General features: G+C 37.4%; 1 long non-coding RNA gene and 1 pseudogene across 1 annotated transcript in view; one reads left to right on the forward strand and one right to left on the reverse strand.

Moving 5' to 3' along the window:
- Positions 1-21,922, forward strand: part of LOC147340263 (uncharacterized) — a 430,014-nt gene that overhangs the window by 223,916 nt on the left and 184,176 nt on the right. The gene's annotated exons all lie outside the window — the stretch shown is intronic.
- On the reverse strand, positions 1,470-20,959 carry LOC147340266 (nuclear receptor coactivator 4-like; annotated as a pseudogene).

Below are 21,922 nucleotides of genomic sequence, written 5' to 3' on the forward strand. Positions count from 1 at the left end.
GACAAATGTACAATCTGACTTGAGATGTATATATAATTTTTATATAATTAAAAGAAATAAAAAAGAAAAAAAAAAAGCACAGATATAACTCTAAGGATACTAAGGAAGCATCAGTAATTTTCATAAAGTTTCATTAAATTCCCCAAGGCACAAGTGTTCAAAATGGCCTATTCATTAAAATGTCACTGCATTTTACTTTTAGAGTTATAGGTATGCTATGCTTGCAGTGAGGAGACACTTAATTTATATCTAATTAAAAGAAACATGTGTCAAGTGCAACTTCCATTTACACAGGATGCACCAGTAACACTTAGGACAGTAAATAGTTCAAATACTACATTTCCCAACATGCCTTGCCTTTTGCTATTTGATTAGTTGACACTGGGCCTCTTCTGCCTGTAGTTCTTCAGAGTATTTTGAAAGAGACTAAGAATACCTTGAATATAGTCTTCAACCAATATGGAGCCCTTTGGAAAGAGCTGTTTAGATACTTTAATAATAACATTTAGAAATAATTAAATTTGCCAATTTGGTATTTTTTTCTTACCAAAACATGTATTAACAATCCTGACAATTTTTGACATTAATTACAAGACATTTAACTTACAGTATTATAACCTGCCATATCTGAGTTTCTTTCAAAAGAAAAAAAAAAATAATACTGTAAGTTAAATGTCTTGTAATTAATGTCAAAAATTGTCAAGATTGTTAATACATGTTTTGGTAAGAAAAAAACACCAAATAGGCAAATTTAATTATTTCTGTGAAAGTGAAGTCGTTCAGTTGTGTCAGACTCTTTGTGATCCCATGGATAATAGACTGCCAGGCTCCTCTGTCCATGGGATTTTCCAGGCAAGAATACTGGAGTGGGTTGCCATTTCCTTCTCCAGGGGATCTTCCTGATCCAAGGATCGAAACTGGGTCTCCTGCAGTGCAGGCAGACTTTACCATTTGAGCTATCAGGGGATACCCTTGTGTGAAATATACTGTATATTAATTAAACAGAAGAATTCACCATTAATGGAAGAAAACTCATGGCAAGGGAAGCATCCAAAGATGGGCAATCAAAATTTTAGATAAGTTTTCTAGATTTAGAATGCATCAATATACAATTATAGAACTATTTAATTTTAAAAACCACAGTGTTTTAATGTATTTCTAATAACAACCCCAAATAAGGAGCTGTGGAGTCTTATGAAACAACTTAGCCATGAAGATGCTGTGTTTATAGTTTAGGGGTGAATTAATACTAGTGTTAAGAAGAAACTTAATCATTTCAGCATCAAAAAATAGACTTTTACATAGTAACTCATAATTTGATGACTTATTTCTCTTCACTAGTTTGAAATTAGGTCAGAAAAGAACTACATCAGATCCATAAACACAATGATTTGGCAAGCCACAGTCACTCAACTCCTGAATTTGTGATAATCTGCAGAAAATTTGCTTGACTCTAGTACTCCATTCCTTCACATCTGAGAATGATACAACCATTTTTCTTTATCAACTTTAAGCTGTATATAGGCAAAGAGATCACAAACTTCTGGGGGCTGTAATGATCTGGGGGAAAGTTGTGTTCCTCCGATAAGTACCAATTAAGTAATCCTTCTTTGGCCTTTTTAAAAAATAGCTACTTGTTTTCTCTTGAGGATAACTGGCTTAAATTTCCTGTCACTTTGCTGATAGCTCAGATGGTAAAGAATCTGCCTGGAATGTGGGAGACCCGGGTTTGACCCCTTGATTGGGAAGATACCCTGGAGAAGGAAATGGCAACCCACTCCAGTATTCTTGCCTAGAGAATTCCATGGACAGAGGAGCCTGGCACAATTGAGCAACTTTCACTTTCCTGGAAAGACCCAGTCAGTTGTGATAAAGGGACACCAGAAAGTGGCCAAGAGGCCCGTAAGCTTTTGTTTGACAGCTCTGTCCTCAGTAAGAGGCACTTCCTTGGGACATCCTTCTTTGCATGAGGGGGTAATGTGCCACTCTAACAAGCAATTGTTACTTATAACTTGGAAGGAATCAGCAATTCTAAAAGAGTACACTGTCTTGAATGTCGTAGCTTTCTCAGTTGCCTATTTTCTGGATGGACAGAGCCACATATTCAGGGAGTATTTCTCAGGTTCAGGTTTTTGTTCCAAAGACATACCATTTTATCCTTTCCTTCTTTCTTCAGAAGTCTTTACACAGAGATTCCTTCTCACAGTTTTCATCATCCATGCACTCTTCAAAGCTTACATAGGGTTCATTGGCTTTGTTGACCTCCTCTACTTTGTATGGATCTTGACAGTTCTGGACAAGCCAATCTTAAGTAATGACACTGGGAGTGAGCATGGGTTTTGTGGCCTCCAAGTGGCAATCTAGGCACTTCAGATTGACCAGATTTCCAGTCTCCCCACCTTTATGCTGGTTACTCTGACAACTGGCACAGGAATCAGGCTTGACAAGCCAATCATTCACACTGTAGGACTACTGGAAACACCTTGAACAAGAACTTCTCACTGGTTTCATAGCTGTCATTCCCAGGCTTCTCAAGATTATGTGATTCCTGGGGAGTTACCAGACTGGTAACTCAATCAGAAATGTCCATTTCATCTTGACTAAGAAGCCTTAAACATCCAACATTTTCATTTTCAATGAAGAATTGATAATAGAATAGCCATTACATTTTGGTAACTTTGTTTTTCAGAAATTTCTTGTTTCTGACTCTTGTGGAGCCAGTTTTCCAAGCATCTTAGGTTGGCGCAGACATTACTGAAGAAATTTCAGGCTCTGGAAGAATTCTGACTCTTTGACAAGGTCTACTTTTGAGTGAGCTCATCCTGGAGACTAGTTCTGGGTATTTAGGGAGCCTGGTGACCATTGGCAGGTTTGATCCCAAAGGAGCCATTTACTGTGAGGGACAGCTATGGTGCTGGATGCTGACTTCTGCTCTGGCAATGTGGTACAGCCTCTTTTCTCCAGAGAGAATCCAATGTTTGATGAACTAGCATGAACCATCATGTTCTCAATTTGGAATGGTCTTTAGAGACCCAAATGTGATGATGACCTGTACAGAGTGGTTATGTTTCAAAGAGTAGGACAGTTGAATCTTTAGGGTTGAGAGAAAAACTTCCCAGTCTCTCCAGGCACATGGAGACTTGGGATAGATGTTTGGGGTGCACGCCAGTTGATTAATGAAGCAATTGAACTGGCCCAGTAACCAGTAGAGCTGTTAGGCCTGCTCCTGAAGCTTCTCCATTTTAAGCTGATGGATGAGATCAACCTGTTCATAGAGCCACACCTCACAGCAGTGAAGACATTGCAGGTGATGACTTGTACAGCTGTGAATCTGGGATTTGATCACTTGCAAGTTATTTTTAAATTAATTTTTATTGGCATATAGTTGCTTTACAATGTTGTATTACTTTCTGTTGTACTTCAAAGTGAATCAATTCTATGTTTACATATATCCCATCTTTTTCTGGATTTCCTTCCCATTTAGGTCACCAAAGAGCATTGAGCAGAGTTCCCTGTGCTATACAGTATGTTCTTATGAGCTATCAATTTTATACATAGTATGAATAGTATCCATATGTCAATATAGACAATATGTCAAATTCTTCCTACCCCCCTCTTTCCCCTTGATATCCATATATCTGCTCTCTACATCTGCGTCTCTATTTCTATTTTGTAAATAAGATCATCTATAACACTTTTCTAGATAACATATATATGCATTAATATATGATGTTTGTTTTTCTCTTTTGAAATAACTTCATTCTGTATGACAGTCTGTAGGTCCATCCATGTCTCTGCAATTTTATTCCTTCTTATGGCTAAATAATATTCCATTTTATAAATGTGCCATATCTTCTTCAACAATTCCTATCTTGATGGCCATTTAGGTTGATTCCATGTCCTGGATATTGTTATTAGTGCTTATCCAGGACATGGAATCAACCTAAATGTCCATCAAGATAGGAATTGTTGAAGAAGATGTGGCACATTTATAAAATGGAATATTATTTAGCCATAAGAAGGAATAAAATTGCAGAGACATGGATGGACCTACAGACTGTCATACAGAATGAAGTTATTTCAAAACAGAAAAACAAACATCATATATTAATGCATATATGTGTTATCTAGAAAAGTGTTATAGATGATCTTATTTACAAAATAGAAATAGAGACTCAGACGTAGAGCCTCTTGAGAAATTTGTATGCAGGTCAGGAAGCAACAGTTAGAACTGGACATGGAACAACAGACTGGTTCCAAATAGGAAAAGGAGTTCATCAAGGCTGTATATTGTCACGCTGTTTATTTAACTTATATGCAGAGTACATTATGAGAAACGCTGGACTGGAAGAAGCACAAACTGGAATCAAGATTGCTGGGAGAAATATCAATAACCTCAGATATGCAGATGACACCACCCTTATGGCAGAAAGTGAAGAGGACCTCAAAAGCCTCTTGATGAAAGTGAAAGTGGAGAGTGAAAAAGTTGGCTTAAAGCTCAACATTCAGAAAACGAAGATCATGGCATCTGGTCCCACCACTTCATGGGAAATAGATAGGGAAACAGTGGAAACAGTATCAGACTTTATTTTTCTGGGCTCCAAAATCACTACAGATGGTGATTGCAACCATGAAATTAAAAGACGCTTACTCCTTGGAAGGAAAGTTATGATCAACCTAGATAGCATATTGAAAAGCAGAGACATTACTTTGCCAACAAAGGTTCGTCTAGTCAAGGCTATGGTTTTTCCTGTGGTCATGTATGGATGTGAGAGTTGGACTGTGAAGAAGGCTGAGCGCCGAAGAATTGATGTTTTTGAACTATGGTGTTGGAGAAGACTCTTGAGACTCCCTTGGACTTCAAGGAGATCCAACCAGTCCATTCTGACGGATATCAGCCCTGGGATTTCTTTGGAAAGAATGATGCTGACGCTGAAACTCCAGTACTTTGGCCACCTCATGTGAAGAGTTTACTCATTGGAAAAGACTCTGATGCTGGGAGGGATTGGGGGCAGGAGGAGAAGGGGATGACAGAGGATGAGATGGTTGGATGGCATCACTGACTCGATGGGCATGAGTCTGAGTGAACTCCGGGAGTTGGTGATGGACAGGGAGGCCTGGCGTGCTGTGATTCATGGGGTCGCAAAGAGTCGGACACGACTGAGTGACTGATCTGATATATATATATATATGTATATATGTATATATATATATGTATATATATATTGAAGTATAATTTTCTCTAGGTATCTGTCTGGGGTGTGATTCCTGGGTCATATGGTAGTTGTAATTTTAGATTCTAAGAAACCTATATACTATTCTCCATAGTGGCTGTACCAATTTATATTACTACCAACAGTGAAAGAGCATTCCTTTTTCTCCACACCCTCACCAGTATATGTTGTTTGTAGATGTTTTTTATGGTAGTCATTGTGATTTGTGTGAGGTTATATCTCATTGTAGTTTTGATTTATATTTCTTTATCATTAGTGATGTTGATTACTTTTTCATGTGTTTATTGGCCACATGTATGTCTTCTTTGGAGAAAGGCCTATTAAATCTTCTGCCCATTTTTTGATTGGGTTGTTTGTTTTTTTGACATTGATCTGCATGAGCTGTTTGTATATATTAGAGATTAATTCTTTGTACTTGCCATTTTTGCAAGTATTTTATCCTATTCTGAGGATTGTCTTTACATCTTGTTTAAGGTTTTGTTTGCTATACAAAAGCTTCTAAGGTTAATTAGGTCTCATTTGCTTATTTTTGTTTTCATTTTCATTACTCTAGGAGGTGGATTGAAAAATATATTCGTACAACTTATATCAAAGTATGTTCTGTCTATGTTTTCCTCTAAGAGCTTTATAATGCCTGGCTTACATTTATGTATTCAATCCATTTTGAGGTTATTTTGTGTATAGTGTTAGGGAGGGTTCTAATTTCTTTCCTTAACTTATTGTGCTCCAGTTTTCACTTATTAAAGAGAATATCTTTTCTCCATCGTATGCATTTGCCTCCTTTGTTATAGATTAGGTGACCATAGGTGCATGGGTTTATCCCTGGGCTTTATATTTTGTTCCATTTATCTATATTTCTGTTTTTGTGTCAGTACCATACTGTCTTAATTACAAAAGCTTTGTAGTATAGTCTGAAGTCAGGTAGATCGACTCCTCCAGGTCCTTTTTTATTCCTCAAGATTGCTTTGGTTATTCAGGGACTTTGCTGTTTCCATATGAAGTATACATTTTCTTTTTGTTCTAATTTTGTGAAAAATGCCATTGGTAACTTGATAAGGGCTGCCCATTACTTTGGGCAGTACAATCATTCACACAATATTAATACTTTTAATCCAAGAACATTGTATATCTCTCCATCTGTTTCTGTCACCTTTGGTTTCTTTCATCAGTGCCTTACAGTTTTCTGAGTACAGTTCTTTTGCTTCCTTGCTGCTGCTGCTAAGTCGCTTCAGTTGTGTCCGACTCTGTGCGACCCCATAGACGACAGCCCACCAGGCTCCCCCGCCCCTGGGATTCTCCAGGCAAGAACACTGGAGTGGGTTGCCATTTCCTTCTCCAATGCATGGAAGTGAAAAGTCAAAGTGAAGTCACTCAGTCGTGTCCAACTTGTAGCGACCCCATGGACTGCAGCCCACCAGGATCCTCTGTCCAAATTTGCTTCCTTAGGTAGGTTTATTCCTAGGTATTTTTTCATTTTTACTCCAATTGTAAATGGGATTATAGTCTTCATGTCTCATGCTGATCTTTTCTTGTTATTGTATAGGAATGCAAGACATACATGTGCGATAATTTTGTATCCTGTGACTTTATTAAAGTAATTGATTAGCTCTAGTAGTTTTCTGTTGGCTTCTTCAGGATGTTCTATATATAGTATCATGTCATCTGCAGTGGCAGTTTTACTTCTTTTGTAGTTTAGATTCCTGTATTTCTTTTTCTTCTCTGATTTTCTGGCTAGAATTTCCAAAACTGTGTTGAATTCAATAGTGGCGAGAGTAGGCATCTTGTCTTGTTCCTGATCTTAAAGGTAATACTTTCAGGGTTTCAACATTGAGATTAATGTTTGCCATGGGTTTGTCATGTATGGTCTTTACTATGTTGAAGTAGTTTCCCTCTTTGTCCACATTTATGACTTTTTATCATAAATCGTTGTTGAATTTTTTCAAAAAATTTTTCTGTATCTATTTTAAAATTTATTTTTAATTGGAGGATAGTTTCTGTACAATATTGTATTGGTTTCTGCATAAAACAACGTGAATTAACCATAAGTATACATATGTCCCCTCCCTATTAAAGTTCCCTCCCACTTTCCTCATCCAATCACTCTATGATGTCCTGGAGCACTGGACTGAGCTTCCTATGTTATACAGAAACTTCCCACTAGCTATCTATTATACATATTGAAATATATAAGTTTGGATGTTATTCTCAATTCATTCCACTCTCTCCTTCCCTCAAATTCATTCCACTCTCTCCTTCCCTCATTGTGTCCATGAGTCCATTCTCTATGTCTGCATCTCCACTCCTTCCTTATAAATTTTTCTGCACTCCATATGTATGCACTAATACATAATAGTTATTTTTACATTTCTGACTTACTTCACTCTCTGTGACAGACTCTAGGTTCATCCACATCAGTTAAATTGATTCACATGTGTTCTTTTTATGGCTGAATAATATTCCATTGTATATGGGTGTATATACACACACACACACACACACACACACACACCACAGATTATTTATCCATTCATCTGTCAATGAACATCTAGGTTGCTTCCATGTCTTGGCTATTTTAAATAGTGCTACAACGAACATTGGAGTACATGTGTCTTTTGAATTGTGACTTTCTCAGAGAATATGTCCAGTAGTGGGATTTCTGGGTCATATGGTACTTTCATTCCTAGTTTTCAAAGGAATCTCCATGCTGTTCTCTATAGCAGTTATCTCCTACCAAGAGTGCAAAACTGTTCCTTTTGCTCCACAATATCTTCAGCATTTATTTTTTTGTAAATTTTTTAGTTGATGGCAATTCTGACTGGTGTGGGGTAATACTTCATTGTAGTTTTGATTTGTATTTCTCTAATAATGAGAAAATTTGAGCATCTTTTCATGTGTTTATTAGCCATCTGTATGTCTCCTTTGGAGAAATGTTTGTTAAGGTTTTCTGCCCATTTTTTGATTGGGTTGTTTTTCTAATATTTAGCTGCATGAGCTGCTTGTATATTTGGAGATCAATCCTTTGTCAGTTGTTTTATTTGCAATTATTTTCTCCAGTTTTGAGAGTTGTCATTTCATCTTTAGTTTCCTTTGCTTTGCAAAAGCTCTTAAGTCAGATTTGGTCCCATTGGTTTATTTTTATTTTCATTAATCTAAGAGGTCTGTCAAAGAGGATCTTGCTGTGATTTATGGCAATGAGTATTCTGTCTATGTTTTCCTCTAAGAGTTTTACAGTTTCCGGCCTTACCTTTAAGTATTTAATCCATTTTGAGTTTCTTTTTATGTATGATATTAAGAAGTAGTCTAATTTCATACTTTTATACTTAGATGTCCAGTTTTATGAGCACCACTTATTGAAGAGGTTTTTTTTTTTTTTTTCACCACTGTATATTCTTGCATCCTTTGTCAAAAATAAATTGCCCATAGGTGTGTGTGTTTACCTCTGAACTTTCTATCTTGTTCCATTGGTATATAGTTCTGTTTTTTTGTGCCATTATCACGATTTTTAAATTAAAAAAAAAAATTATCATAAATATTTTGTTGAAATATAGTTGACTTGCAATATTTCAGATGCACAGCAAGGTGATTCAATTATAAATATACTTATATATTATTTTTCAGATTATTTTCTTTTTTAATTTAAATTTATTTATTTTAAATAGAAGCTAATTACTTCACAATATTGTATTGGTTTTGCCATACATCAACATGAATCCACCACAGGTGTACACGTGTTCCCAATTATAGTTTATTCCAAGATATTTGCTGTAGTACCCTGTGCTATACAGTAAACCTTTGTTGCTTATTGTGTATCTATTTTTTAAATTAGAAATCTAGAATTCTATTCATCTAAGTCAAACAAGTGGAATCAAAATGTCATAAAGTTTTCAGCTAGGAAAAAATGAATGTTTTCTAAAATATGTATATTATACGTTATATATATATACACATATGTATGCAAAATATTTTCTACTATGCTTGATAAAGATATGAAAAGAAACATCAAAAAAAGAAAAGATGAAGAAGTTGGATAACATAAACTAAATGAAATGGAACACTGAATATGAAATAGAAAAAGTGAATCAAACTAGATAAAAGTAAAAGATGTTTTTAAACATAACTGCTCATTAGAAGTACATCTGGAGCTTTGGGGAAAAATAAATCAATACCTGGGCATTTGCATTTTTCAAAAAATTTCAAGATAATTCTAATATACATCTGGATTTAAAACCAATACAATATTGTAAAGTAATTAACCTCCAATTAAAATAAATAAATTAAAAAAAAGAAGAATGTCCATGACATAATGCAAAAAAAAAAAAAAAGTGATTACAAGTTTTTCTATTATATGGTAGTTTTAGTGGTATTGAATTCTATTATTTTCTGTTGACCAATCATGATACTATGGTATTAGGTGAATAATAGTTACATGATCACAACAGCAAAAGATATTTATCCATTTTCACCATCAATAGCCACACAAAATATAATTATAGCTGCAAGCCATAATGGAAATATGATTAACTCTACAATATAAAATAATTACAATATAAGTAGAATGGTGTGGTAAGTGAACGTGTGTACATGTACATGTTTTCATCTGCCCATCCAGTCTGTATTTTGGTTGGTGCATTTAATCCATTTACATTTAAATTAACCATCAACATATATGATCCTATTACCATTTTCTTAATTGTTTTGGGTTTATTTTGTGTAGGTCTTTTCCTTCTCTTGTGTTTGCTGCCTAGAGAAGTTCCTTTAGGATTTGTTGTAACGTTGGTTTTGTGGCACTGAATTATCTTAACTTTTACTTGTCTGAAAAGCTTTTGATTTCTCCATCCAGTCTGAATGAGAGTTTTGCTGGGTACAGTATTCTTGCTTGTAGACTCTTCCCTTTCATTACTTTAACTGTATCATGCCATTCCCTTCTGGCTGGTAGAGTTTCTGTTGAGAGATTAGCTGATAAACTTATGGGGGTAACCCTGTAATTTGTCATTTTCCCCTTGTTGATTTTAATATTTTATCTTTGTCTTCAATTTTTGTCAGCTTGATTACTATGTGTCTTGCTGTGTTCCTCCTTAGCTTGATCATGCCTGAGACTCTCTGCACTTGATTGACTATTTCCTTTCCCATGTTGGGGAATTTTTCAAATATTTTCTCAGGTCTTTTCTTTCTCTCTTCTCCTTCTGGTTCCCCTATAATGTGAATGTTGGTGCATTTAATGTTGTCCCAGAGGTCTTAGGCTGTTTTCATAGTTTTTTTTTCCCATTCATTTTCTATATTCTGTTTTGAAGGAGTGATTTCCAACATTCTGTCTTCCAAGTCATTTATTCATTCTTCTTATTCAGTTATTCTTCTATTAATTCTGTATAATGTATTGTTCACCTCTGTTTGTTCTTTAGTTCTTCTAGGTCTTTGGTAAACATTTCTTTCTTCTTCAGTCTTTGTCTCCATTCTTTTTCCAGAATCCTGGATCATCTTCACTAGCACTGTTCTGAATTCCTTTTCTGGAAGCTTGCCTCTCTCCACTTCATGTAGTTGATTTTCTGGGATTTTATCTTGTCCCATTAGGTGGGACAAATCCCTCTACTTTTTCATCCTGACTAACTTCCTGTAATGTGGTTTTCATTTTAGCCACGGTGGGATTTTGTTCTTCTTGTTTATTCTGCCTGTCCACTGGTGGATGAGGCTGAGGCTTGTGTAAGCTTCCTGATGGAGGGTTGGTGTTCAGAAAAAGTGGGTCTTGCTCTGGTGGGCAGGGCTGTGCTCAGTAAAGCTTTAATCCAATTATCTAAAGATGAGTGGGGTGGCACTCCCATCCCTGGGTCTATGGGCTCTGTAGTAGGGTTAATGATGACCTCCAAGAGGACTTATGCCAAGGGGGACGCCTTTCAGGACTGCTGCTGCCAGAGCTCACATCCCTGTGGTAAGCCATTGCCAACTCACACCTCAACAGGTGATCCTTTAACACTAGCAAGTAGGTGTAGTTTAGTCTCCTGTGGGGTCACTTCTCCTTTCCCCTGGAAATTGGTGCAGACAAGATTTTGTTTGTGCCCTCCAAGACTGGAGTTTCTGTTTTTCACAATCCTGTGAAAGTCTGGTAATCAAATCCTGCTGGCCTTGAAGGTCAGATTCCCTGGGTATTCCTATTCCCTTTGCTGGATCCCCAGGCTTGGAAGCCTGATTTGGTCTCAGAACCTTTACAACAGTGAGAGAATTGCTTTTGTATTATTGTTCTCCAGTCTGTGGGTTGCCCACCTGGTGCATATAGGATTTGATTTTATTGTGATTGTGCCCCTCGTACTATCTTGTTGCATCTTCTTTGTTTTTGAAAGTGGGATTTTTTGTTGTTGGGTTCCAGTATCCTTCTGTTGATGGGTGTTCAACAGCTAGTTACAATTTTGATGCTCTCACAGGAGGAGATGAGCACACATCCTTCTACTCCACCATCTTAAACCAGAAACCCCAGACTATCTTAATGACTGTAATTTTGTAGTACAGTCTGAAGTCAGGAAAGTTGATTCCTTCAGCTCTGTTTTTTCTCAAGTTTTCTTCATCTATTCAGGGTTTTTTGTGTCTCCACACAAATTGTAAATTTTTTTGTTCTAGTTCTGTGAAAAATGCCATTGGGACTTTGATAAGTATTGCATTAAACCTGTAGATTGCTTTGGGTAATACAGTTATTTTCACAGTAGTGATTCTTCCAATTCAAGAACTTGGTAAACTTGTTCATATGTTTGTGTCATCTTTGATTTGTATGCTCATTGTCTTATAGTTTTCTGCATACAGGTCTTTTGTCTCTTTAGGCAGGTTTATTCTTAAGTATTTTATTCTTTTTGTTGCAATGGTGAATGGTACGTTTCAATAATTTACTTTTAGGGTTTTTCATTGTTATTGAATGGGAATAGAAGGGATTTCTGTTCATCAATTTTATATTCTGCAATTTTACTAAAGTCCTTGCTTCATTAGCTTCATTCATTCATTAGCTCTAGTAACTTTTTGGTGGCATTTTTAGGGTTTATTTTTATGTACAGTATCATGTCATCTGCAAACAGAGTTTTACTTCTTTTCCAGTCTGGATTCCTTTTATTCCTTTTTCTTTTCTGATTGTCATGGTTAGGACTTCCAATACTACAGTAACCTTATCTTATTCTTGATCTTAGAGGAAATGCTTTCATTTTTTCACCATTGAGAATAATGTTCGGAGTGTGTTCGTCATATATGGATTTTATTATTTTGAGATAGGTTCCTTCTAATCCCATTCTTTAGAGAAATTTTATAATAAATGGGTGTTGAATTTTGTTGAAAACTTTATCTGCGTCTGTAGAGATGATCATGTTATTTACATTTCAATTTTTTAATATGGTGTGTCACATTTAGTTACTTGTGTGTATTGAAGAATCCTTGCATTGATCAGAGAAATCCTGTTTGATCATGGTGTATGATCCTTTTAACGTGTTATCAACTGAGCAACTGAACTGAATAATAAAAATAAAGACTCAGTTTGCTAGTATTTTGTTGAAGATTTTTGCTTCTTTGTTCATCAGTGATATTCAGTTCTGTTCAGTCACTCAGTCGTGTCCAACTCTTTGTGACCCCATGGATTGCAACATGCCAGACTTCCCTGTCCATCACTAACTCATAGAACATGCTCAAACTCATGTCTGTCAAGTTAGTGATACCATCCAATCATCTCATCTTCTGACATCCCCTTCTCCTCCTGCCTTCAATCTTTCCCAGCATCAAGGTCTTTTCTACTGAATCAGTTCTTTGCATCAGGTGGCCAAAGTATTGGAGCTTCAGCTTCAGCATCAGTCCTTTCACTGAATATTCAGGATTGATTTCCTTTAGGATTGCTGGTTTGATCAGTAATATTATCCTTTAATCTTTTTTTTTTTTAATTTTGTGTTGTCTTTGGTTTTAGTATCAGTGTAATGATGGCATTGTAGAATGAGTTTAGGAGTGTTCCTCCCTCTGAAATTTTTTGGAAGAATTTGAGAAGGACAGGTATTTGGTCTTCTCTAAATGTTTGAGAATTTCCCTGTGAAGCCATCTGGCCCTGTTTTTTTTTTTTTTTTTTTTATCATATGTTCAATTTTAGTGGTTGTCATTGTTTGGTTCATATTTTCAATTTCTTCCTGTTTCAGTCTTGGAAGATTGTACTTTTCTAATAACTTGTCCATTTCTGCCATGTCATTGGTCTATAATTACTTGTAGTAGTCTCTTATTATCCTTTGTATTTCTGTGGTGTCCATTTTGATGTCTCCTTTTTCATTTATGATTGATTATGTTGACTTGGGTTATCTCCCTTATTTCTTGATGAGTCTGGCTAAAGCTTTATTAATTTTGTTTACCTTCTTAAAAAAAAACGTTTAGTGTCATTGATCTTTGCTATAGTTTTCTTCATTCCTTTTTTTTTTTTTTAATTTTTTTCTCTCTCACCTCTCTTTTGGCAGCGTATTTGCCCAGATTTTAGGCTGCTTGAAGCTGTCCCACAGATCACTGATACTCTGCTCATTTTTCCCCAGTCTTTTTTCCTCTGAGTTCCACTTTTGATAATATCTGTTGCAGTCTTTTCAAGTTCAGTAATGATTATTTCTGCTTTGTTTAATCTGCTATTAATTCCTTCCAGTGTATTTTTCAACTCACACATTATATTTTTACATCTCTAGAAGTTTGAATTGAGTCCTTTTATATCTTCCAAGCCTATGTAACAATCCACTTTCTTCTAGCTTCTTGAACAAGCAGAATACAGTTTTCTTTTTATAATTCCTCTAATGGCTTTATCAAATACTAATCCTATTGTTCCTATTGTTTTATTTCAATTGATTGACCTTTCCCAGTATGGTATATATTTTGCTGTCTATTTGTACACTTGATGTTATAGACTGAATTGTATACACCCTCTCCCCTCCCCACCCTGGTTTATATGTTAAAGTTCTAACCCCCAGTAACTCAGAATGTGGTTTTATTTGGAGATAGGGTTAAAACAGAGTTGGTCAAGTTATAAAGAAGTCATGAGGATGGCCCTAACCAAATATGACTGGTGTTCTTCCCAAAAGGGAAAATTTAGAGACACATACATAATTAGTCAAGTGAAGAAACACAGGGAGAAAGTGGCCATCTACAACTCAAGAAAGACCTGAAACATCCTTTCATTGCTTAGAAGGAACCAACTCTGCCAACACCTTAATCTCAGATTTCTAGCCTCAGAATTGTGAGACAATAAATTTCTGTTACTTAAGACAGCCAGTTGGTGTTACTTTATTACCCGAACCCTAGCAAACTAATGTACTTGGTAAGTTTTGATTGGATGCAGAAATGGTGAATTTTACCTTTTTGGGAACTGGATATTTTTGCATTCTTAAACTCAGAGTTATAGCTCCTTAACTCAGGCATATTGTGGGTCCCAGCTGGAAAGGCTTGGTTTTCCCCCATGCGTTTCTTTTTTTTAATTTTAAATGGGGGCTAATTACTTTACAATATCGTGGTGGTTTTTTGCTACACATTCACATGAATCAGCCATGGGTGTACTTGTGTTCCCCATCCTGACCCTTACTCCCACCTCCCTCTGCATCGCATCCCTCAGGGTCATCCAAGTGCACCAGCCCTGAGCACCCTGACTCATGCATTGAACCTGGACTGGAGATCTATTTCACATATGATAACATACATGTTTCAATGCTATTCTCTCCAATCATCTCACTTTCGACTTCTCCCACAGAGTCCAACAGTCTGTTCTTTACATCTGTGTCTCCTTTGCTTTCTCACATATAGGGTCATTGTTACCATCTTTCCAAATTCCATATATATGCATTAATATACTGTATTGGTGTTTTTCTTTCTGACTTACTTCGCTCTTCATTCCTATATCATTTGTTTCTGCTCTGATTATTATGATTTCTCTCCTTCTACTAAATTTGGGTTTTATTTGATCTTTTTTCTCTAGCTGCTTCAATGTAAGTTTAGGTCGTATATTTGAAACTTTTTTGGGATTCTTCAGGTAAGATTCTATGGCTGTGAACTTCCATTTTCAGACTCCTTTTGATGCATCCCATAGGTTTTAGGGGGATCATATTTTCATTGCCATTTTTTTTTTCTGGCATTTTTTTCTTTCCTCCTTGATTTCTTCAGTTATCTCTTGGTTATTTAGTACCATAGTGTTTAGCACCCATGAGTTTGTGATTTTTCCAGTTTTTGTCCTATAGTTGATTTCTAATCTCATAGCATTGTGGTTAGAAAAGAAGCTTAATATGATTTCAATTTTCTTAAATTTACCGGCACTTATCTTGTTGCCCAAGATGGCATCTATCTTAGAGAATATTCCATTTGCTGTGAGAAGAAAGTGTATTCTCCTGCTTTTGAAAGGAATTGGTCCTATCAGTTCAGTTCAGTCGCTCAGTCGTGTCCAACAGTTTGTAACCTCATGTACTGCAGCACGCCAGGCTTCCCAGTCCATAACCAACTCCCAGAGCTTACTCCGACTCATGTTCATCAAGTCAATGATGCCATCCAACCATCTTATCCTCTGTCATCCCCTTCTCCTCCCGGCTTCAATCTTTCCCAGCATCAGGGTCTTTTAAATGAGTCAGATCTTCATTCACATCAGGTGGCCAAAGTATTGGAGTTTCACCTTCAGCATCAGTCCTTTCAATGAATATTCAGGACTGATTACCTATAGGATAGACTGGTTGAATCTCCTTTCAGTCCAAGGGACTCAAGAGTCTTCTCCAACTCCACAGTTCAAAAGCAACAATTCTTCGGCACTCAGCTTTCTTTGTAATCCAACTCTTACATCCATACATGACTACTGGAAAAACCATAGCTTTGACAAGATGGACCTTTGTTGGCAAAGTAATATCTCTGCTTTTTAATATGCTATCTAGGTTGGTCATAACTTTTCTTCCAAGGAGCAAGTGTCTTTTATTTTCATGGCTGCAGTCACCATCTGCAGTGATTTTGGAGCCCCAAAACATAAAAACTGTCACAGTTTTCATGAAGTGATGGGACCAGATGCCATTATCTTAGTTTTTTGAATGTTGATATTTTAAATTTATTTTTTAATTTAAATTTATTTATTTTAATTGGAGGCTAATTACTTTACAATACTGTATTGGATTCGACATACATCAACATAAATCTGCCACGTGTATACACATGTTCCCCACCCTGAGTTTTAAGCCAGCTTTTTCATTCTCCTCTTTCACGTTCATCAAGAGGCTCTTTAGTTCCTCTTCACTTTTTGCCATAAGGATGGTGTCATCTGCATATCTGAGGTTATTGATATTCTCCCAGCAATCTTGATTCCAGCTTGTGCTTCATCCAGCCCAGCATTTCACATGATGTACTCTGCATATATGTTAAAGAAGCAGGGTGACAGTATACAGCTTTGACATACTCCTTTCCTGATTTTCATCCAGTCTGCTGTTCCATGTCCAGTTCTAACTGTTGCTTCTTGACCTTCACACAGATTTCTCAGGAGGCAGGTAAGGTGGTCTGGTATTCCCATCTATTTAAGAATTTTCCAGTTTGTTGTGATTCACACAAAGGTTTTGGTGTATTTAATAAAGCAGAATTAAATGTTTTTCTGGAACTCTTTTGCTTTTTCAATGATTCAATGGATGTTGGCAATTTGATCTTTGGCTCCTCTGCCTTTTCTAAATCCAGCTTGGACATCTGGAAGTTCACAGTTTACGTACTTTTGATGCCTGGCTTGGATAATCTTGCGCATTACTTTGCTAGCATGTGAGATGAGTGCAATTGTGCAGTATTTTGAGCATTCTTTGGCATTGTCTTTCTTTGGGATTGAAATGGAAACTGTCATTTTCCAGTCCTGTGGCCACTGCTGAGTTTCCAAATTTCTGGCATTTTCAATGCAACACTTTCACAGCATCATCTTTTAGGATTTGAAATAGCTTGGCTGGAATTCCATCACCTCCCTTAGCTTTGTTCATAGGACTGCTTCTTAATTCCCACTTGACTTCACACTCCAAGATATCTGGCTCTAGGTGAATGATCATGCCATCGTGGTTATCTGGGTCATTTAGATCATTTTTGTATAGCTCTTCTGTGTATTCTTGCCACCTCTTCTTAATATCTTTTGCTTCCGTTAGTTCCACACCATTTCTGTCCTTTATTGAGCCCATCTTTGCATGAAACGTTCCCTTGGTATCTCTAATTTTCTTGAAGAGATCTCTAGTCTTTCCCATTCTGTTATTTTCCTCTATTCCTTTGCATTGATCACTGAGGAAGGCTTTCTTATCTCTTCTTGCTATTCTTTGGAGCTCTGCATTCAAATGGGTGTATATTTCTTTTTCTCCTTTGCCTTTCACTTCTCTCCTTTTCTCAGCTGTTTGTAAGGCCTCCTCTTAATAGATTTTTTTTTTTGTCCTGTAATATGTATTGAGAGTTTCTGGTGTAATGTGTCATATAAGGCTTGTGTTTACTTATTTTCTGTCTGGATGATCCATCCAGTGATATAAGTGGGGTGTTAAATTCCCCCAATGTTACTATGTCACTATTGAGTTCTCCTTTTATGGTTGTTAGCATTTGTCTTAGGTATTGAGGTGCTCATATGTTGAGTTCATAAATATTTACAAATGTTATATCTTCTTTTTTCTGAATTGATCCCTCTATGATTATGTAGTGTCCTTTCTTGTCTCTTGAAATAGTTTATTTTAATGTCTATATTTTATGATATGTGTATTGCTACTCCATGTTTCTTTTCTATTTCCATTTACATTGAGTATCTTTTTCCATCCCTTCACTTTTTTTTTAGTTTAATTTTATTTTTAAACTTTACAATATTGTATTAGTTTTGCCAAATATCGAAATGAATCCGCCACAGGTATACCTGTGTTCCCCATCCTGAACCCTCCTCCCTCCTCCCTCCCCATACCCTCCCTCTGGATCGTCCCAGTGCACCAGCCCCAAGCATCCAGTATCGTGCATTGAACCTGGATTGGCGACTCGTTTCATACATGATATTCTACATGTTTCAATGCCATTCTCCCAAATCTCCCCACCCTCTCCCTCTCCCACAGAGTCCATAAGACTGATCTATACATCAGTGTCTCTTTTGCTGTCTCGTACACAGGGTTATTGTTACCATCTTTCTAAATTCCATATATATGCATTAGTATACTGTATTGGTGTTTTTCTTTCTGGCTTACTTCACTCTGTATAATAGGTTCCAGTTTCATCCACCTCATTAGAACTGATTCAAATGTATTCTTTTTAATGGCTGAGTAATACTCCATTGTGTATATGTACCACAGCTTTCTTATCCACTTCACTTTCAATCTGTATATGTCCCTAGGTCATCTGATCTGGGTCTGTTAAAGACAGCATATATACTTTACTTGTTTTTGTATCCATTCAGCCATTTGTGTCTTTTGGTGAAAACATTTAATCCATTTTACATGTAAGGTAGTTATTGATATATATGTTTCTATTACCATTTTCTTATTTGGGGGGTTTGTTTGTGTAGGCTTTTTCTTGTCTTGTGTTTCCCACCTTGAAAAGTTTCTTTAGCATTTGTTGTAAAGCTGGAGAGATTTTTGTTCTTCCTTAATTGCTCTACCCTTGGTGCTCAGTTTTGGTTTTGACCCCACTTCTGTGCCTTCACCTTCAGGTACCTGCTCCCTGCCTAGGCAAGAGGGTGCAAAAGTGGCAAGAGGGAGCAAAAGTGGCAGCTGATTTGGGCACACTTAGTCACTCAGGCCAGGAAGGGGCATGGCAGCCACAACTAGCATGCCTGTGCACTACTCGTGGCAGCATAAACCAACAGACAGTCAAAACAAACTGGGTCACACATGAGTTCATCTCAGTGCCTAAAAAGATAGAAGCTGGCATATGGGGGTCAGCAACTACTCTACCCCCTTTACATCACTAAAAATGGCACCTCATTTCCCAGGCAGACCACATTTCCCCTAGGGTGATTCTCAGCTGTGCAGCCCCTGACTCCTATCCCCTACACTGTATCCACATAGCCAACAGCAGTCCTCTCACCTCGCCTTCTCCCTTAACCCTACACTTTAACAGTTCATTCCCACCATCATTGGCTGATTCCCATCTCAGGCAGTAGCACCCAGGACTGACTCCCAAGGAATCTTTGAGATAAGTGGCTCTCAGGACTGTGGAGCCTATGCAGACAGGGGAGACCTTGGATTGAGGGTCAGGCAAGCCCACTCAGATGGGTGCCCATCAGTGAAGGAAGCTAAACAAGTCAGTGGGTTGGGAAGGGAGTTACAGTTGTGGCCATGCCCCTTGCATGCCACTCAACAACGATGCCTTGCTTCTGTGGTGTCCTTGTTTTTTTCCACAAACTTTCTTCATTGTGGAGCTCCTTACTCCTATCATCTCAGGGTGTCTTTTCACAGCCAACAGCTGTCCCTGACACCAAAATATTGGCACCCTGTGCACCAATGCCAAACAGAAATAAGAGACAAAGATTTGTGGGAAGAGAAGAGAGAGATGACTTTACTCTTCTCCAAGGCACAGGGCAAAACACAGCAGGCTAGCACTTCAGGAAATGTGGCCTCCTTCCCAGGAAATTAGAGAGAATCTTAGGGGCAGGACTCGAAGTCCAGAGGATATGATAAGGAACGAAGTAGTGAGGGTCTTGCATTTTTCTTCCTCTTGCATTATTTTAAAATATTCAGAAGTGACATAAGGCATCCTGGTTATTGGGTCCAGCAGCCTGGTAATTGGGTTCCTTTGTCTCTGATGTATCACCTGCGACCTTTTTCCTGAAATTCAACAAGCTACAAGGGGTGGTCTGTTACAAGAGAGTGCACGGATTGTAAACACAAGTATAGGTTATAATTTGCATAAAGTTAAAGGGTGATAGGTGCAGGATGTAACTCACACAGTCTTAGTTGGCGATGGGTGCAGGATATGATTTACATAGTGTCAGGGAGTGATAGGTTAGCTTTGTGAAGTGCAAGTCTAGTTACAGACTCTACAGATTAGTAACAGTTAAAATAAATTAGGAATGATTAACTCTTTCAGGCCTGTTTATGTTTATTCTCTAGCCTATTCACTGTTCACTCTCCCCTTTATTTTCCTTGTTCTCAGGAGAGAAAAAAAAACTCATTCCTACTTTTTTTGGTTGTAACATTCCTTCCCTGGGTCCATGTTCCAAACATTACTTTTCAGCATGCAGCCCCCTCCACAACAGAAGACACAGGACTCAGGCTGGGGTGCACAGGGCTGTGGCACAGACCAGGTGTGCAGTTCTTACTTTGTACTGCCTTCCACAGACTGTCTGCTGTATTCTCCTTTTATCCCCTGAAGATCCCTTTCTGTCCCAGCTGATTTCCCCACTGTGAGGGGATTTTTCCCAGAGTGGGGACCTCTCCTTGCATTCAGCTTCCTGCCAGGGTTACCATTCCATTTTTTGATTCCTCTTTTATTTCTTTCATCCTACTTGGTTACAAGGGGATTTTTTTTTCTTGCCCTTTTAGTTGTCCAAAGTTTTCCACTAATGTCCAGCAGGTGCTCTGTAAGAATTGTTTCATTTGTAGGTGTATTCTTGATGTAGTTGTGAGAAGAGATGAATTTCACATTCTCCCATTCTGCCATCTTGACTCCTCCCTCTCTCTCATTTGCTGTTTAGCCCAAAGAACTCCACCAGTAACAAACTCCAAGTCCATCTGTGTATCACAACGTCTCAAAAGAATTTTTCTATTACTGGAGCAGCCACTCTGGTCCTATGAGATAATCATTATTCTCCCTGTTCCATCTAATGCCAAGGAAGCCATTTCTAGTTCAAAAGCAACAATGACTCATGCAAACCTCCAGGTTCCTCAGCATTTTCTAGGAGCACAGTCAACTTAAGAAGCCTGAGTCCCATCCTCACTGGAAGCTACAGCTGCTTATTCACTCTGCATTTCAGAATGGGCACAGACACCACTCAGCACACATGCCTACAGCCCTAGATACAGGGCCAATTCCTGGCCAAGCAACACACTCTGAGGGCTCTTGCTGTAACCCTGGGTTGCTAGACATAACTCATGGGCCAGGTCCCTGCCATACAAACTTCTTGGCAAGCAATAGGCTGCTTTATCCAAGACTGGGGTAAGGAAGGTCCCCAAGCCTACAGGCCATGCCCTACCCCTTCTGTGTGACTGTCAGTGGTCCATGGGCAGACTGAAATGGTTTTATATTTCCCTTTTGATTTCTTCTTTGACACATTGTTCTTCATAAGTGTTATTTTAGTTTCCACATATGTGTAGATTTTGTATCTTTTCTCTTATTGATTTCAGTTTTATATCATTGTGGTCAGAAAAGATTGTTGGTATGAATTTCTTCTTCTTAAATTTGTTGAGACTTGTTTTGTGTTCTATCACATGACCTTTACTAGAGAGTGTTCCATGTGCACTTGAGAAGAGTGTATATTTTGATGCAGCTTTATGGAGTAGTCTATATATGTCTAAGTCCAGTTGGTCTAAATGATGGTTCAATTCCAACATTTCTTTGTTGATTTTCTGAGTGGATAATCTATCAGTTGTTGATACTTGGATATGAAGTCCCCTGCTATTTTTGTATTGTGTCTATTTCTCCCTTTAGTATTTGGTTAACATATTTAAGTGCTCTGATAGGTGCATATATATTTATGATTGTTATGTTATCTTGATATATTGTCCATTTATCATTATATATAACCTTGTCTATTGTTAGCGTTTTTG

The sequence above is a fragment of the Bos grunniens genome, chromosome X, assembly GCF_055505025.1.
Source record: "Bos grunniens cultivar Pamir isolate PY7600 chromosome X, Bosgru_T2T1.0, whole genome shotgun sequence".
NCBI lineage: Eukaryota > Metazoa > Chordata > Mammalia > Artiodactyla > Bovidae > Bos > Bos grunniens.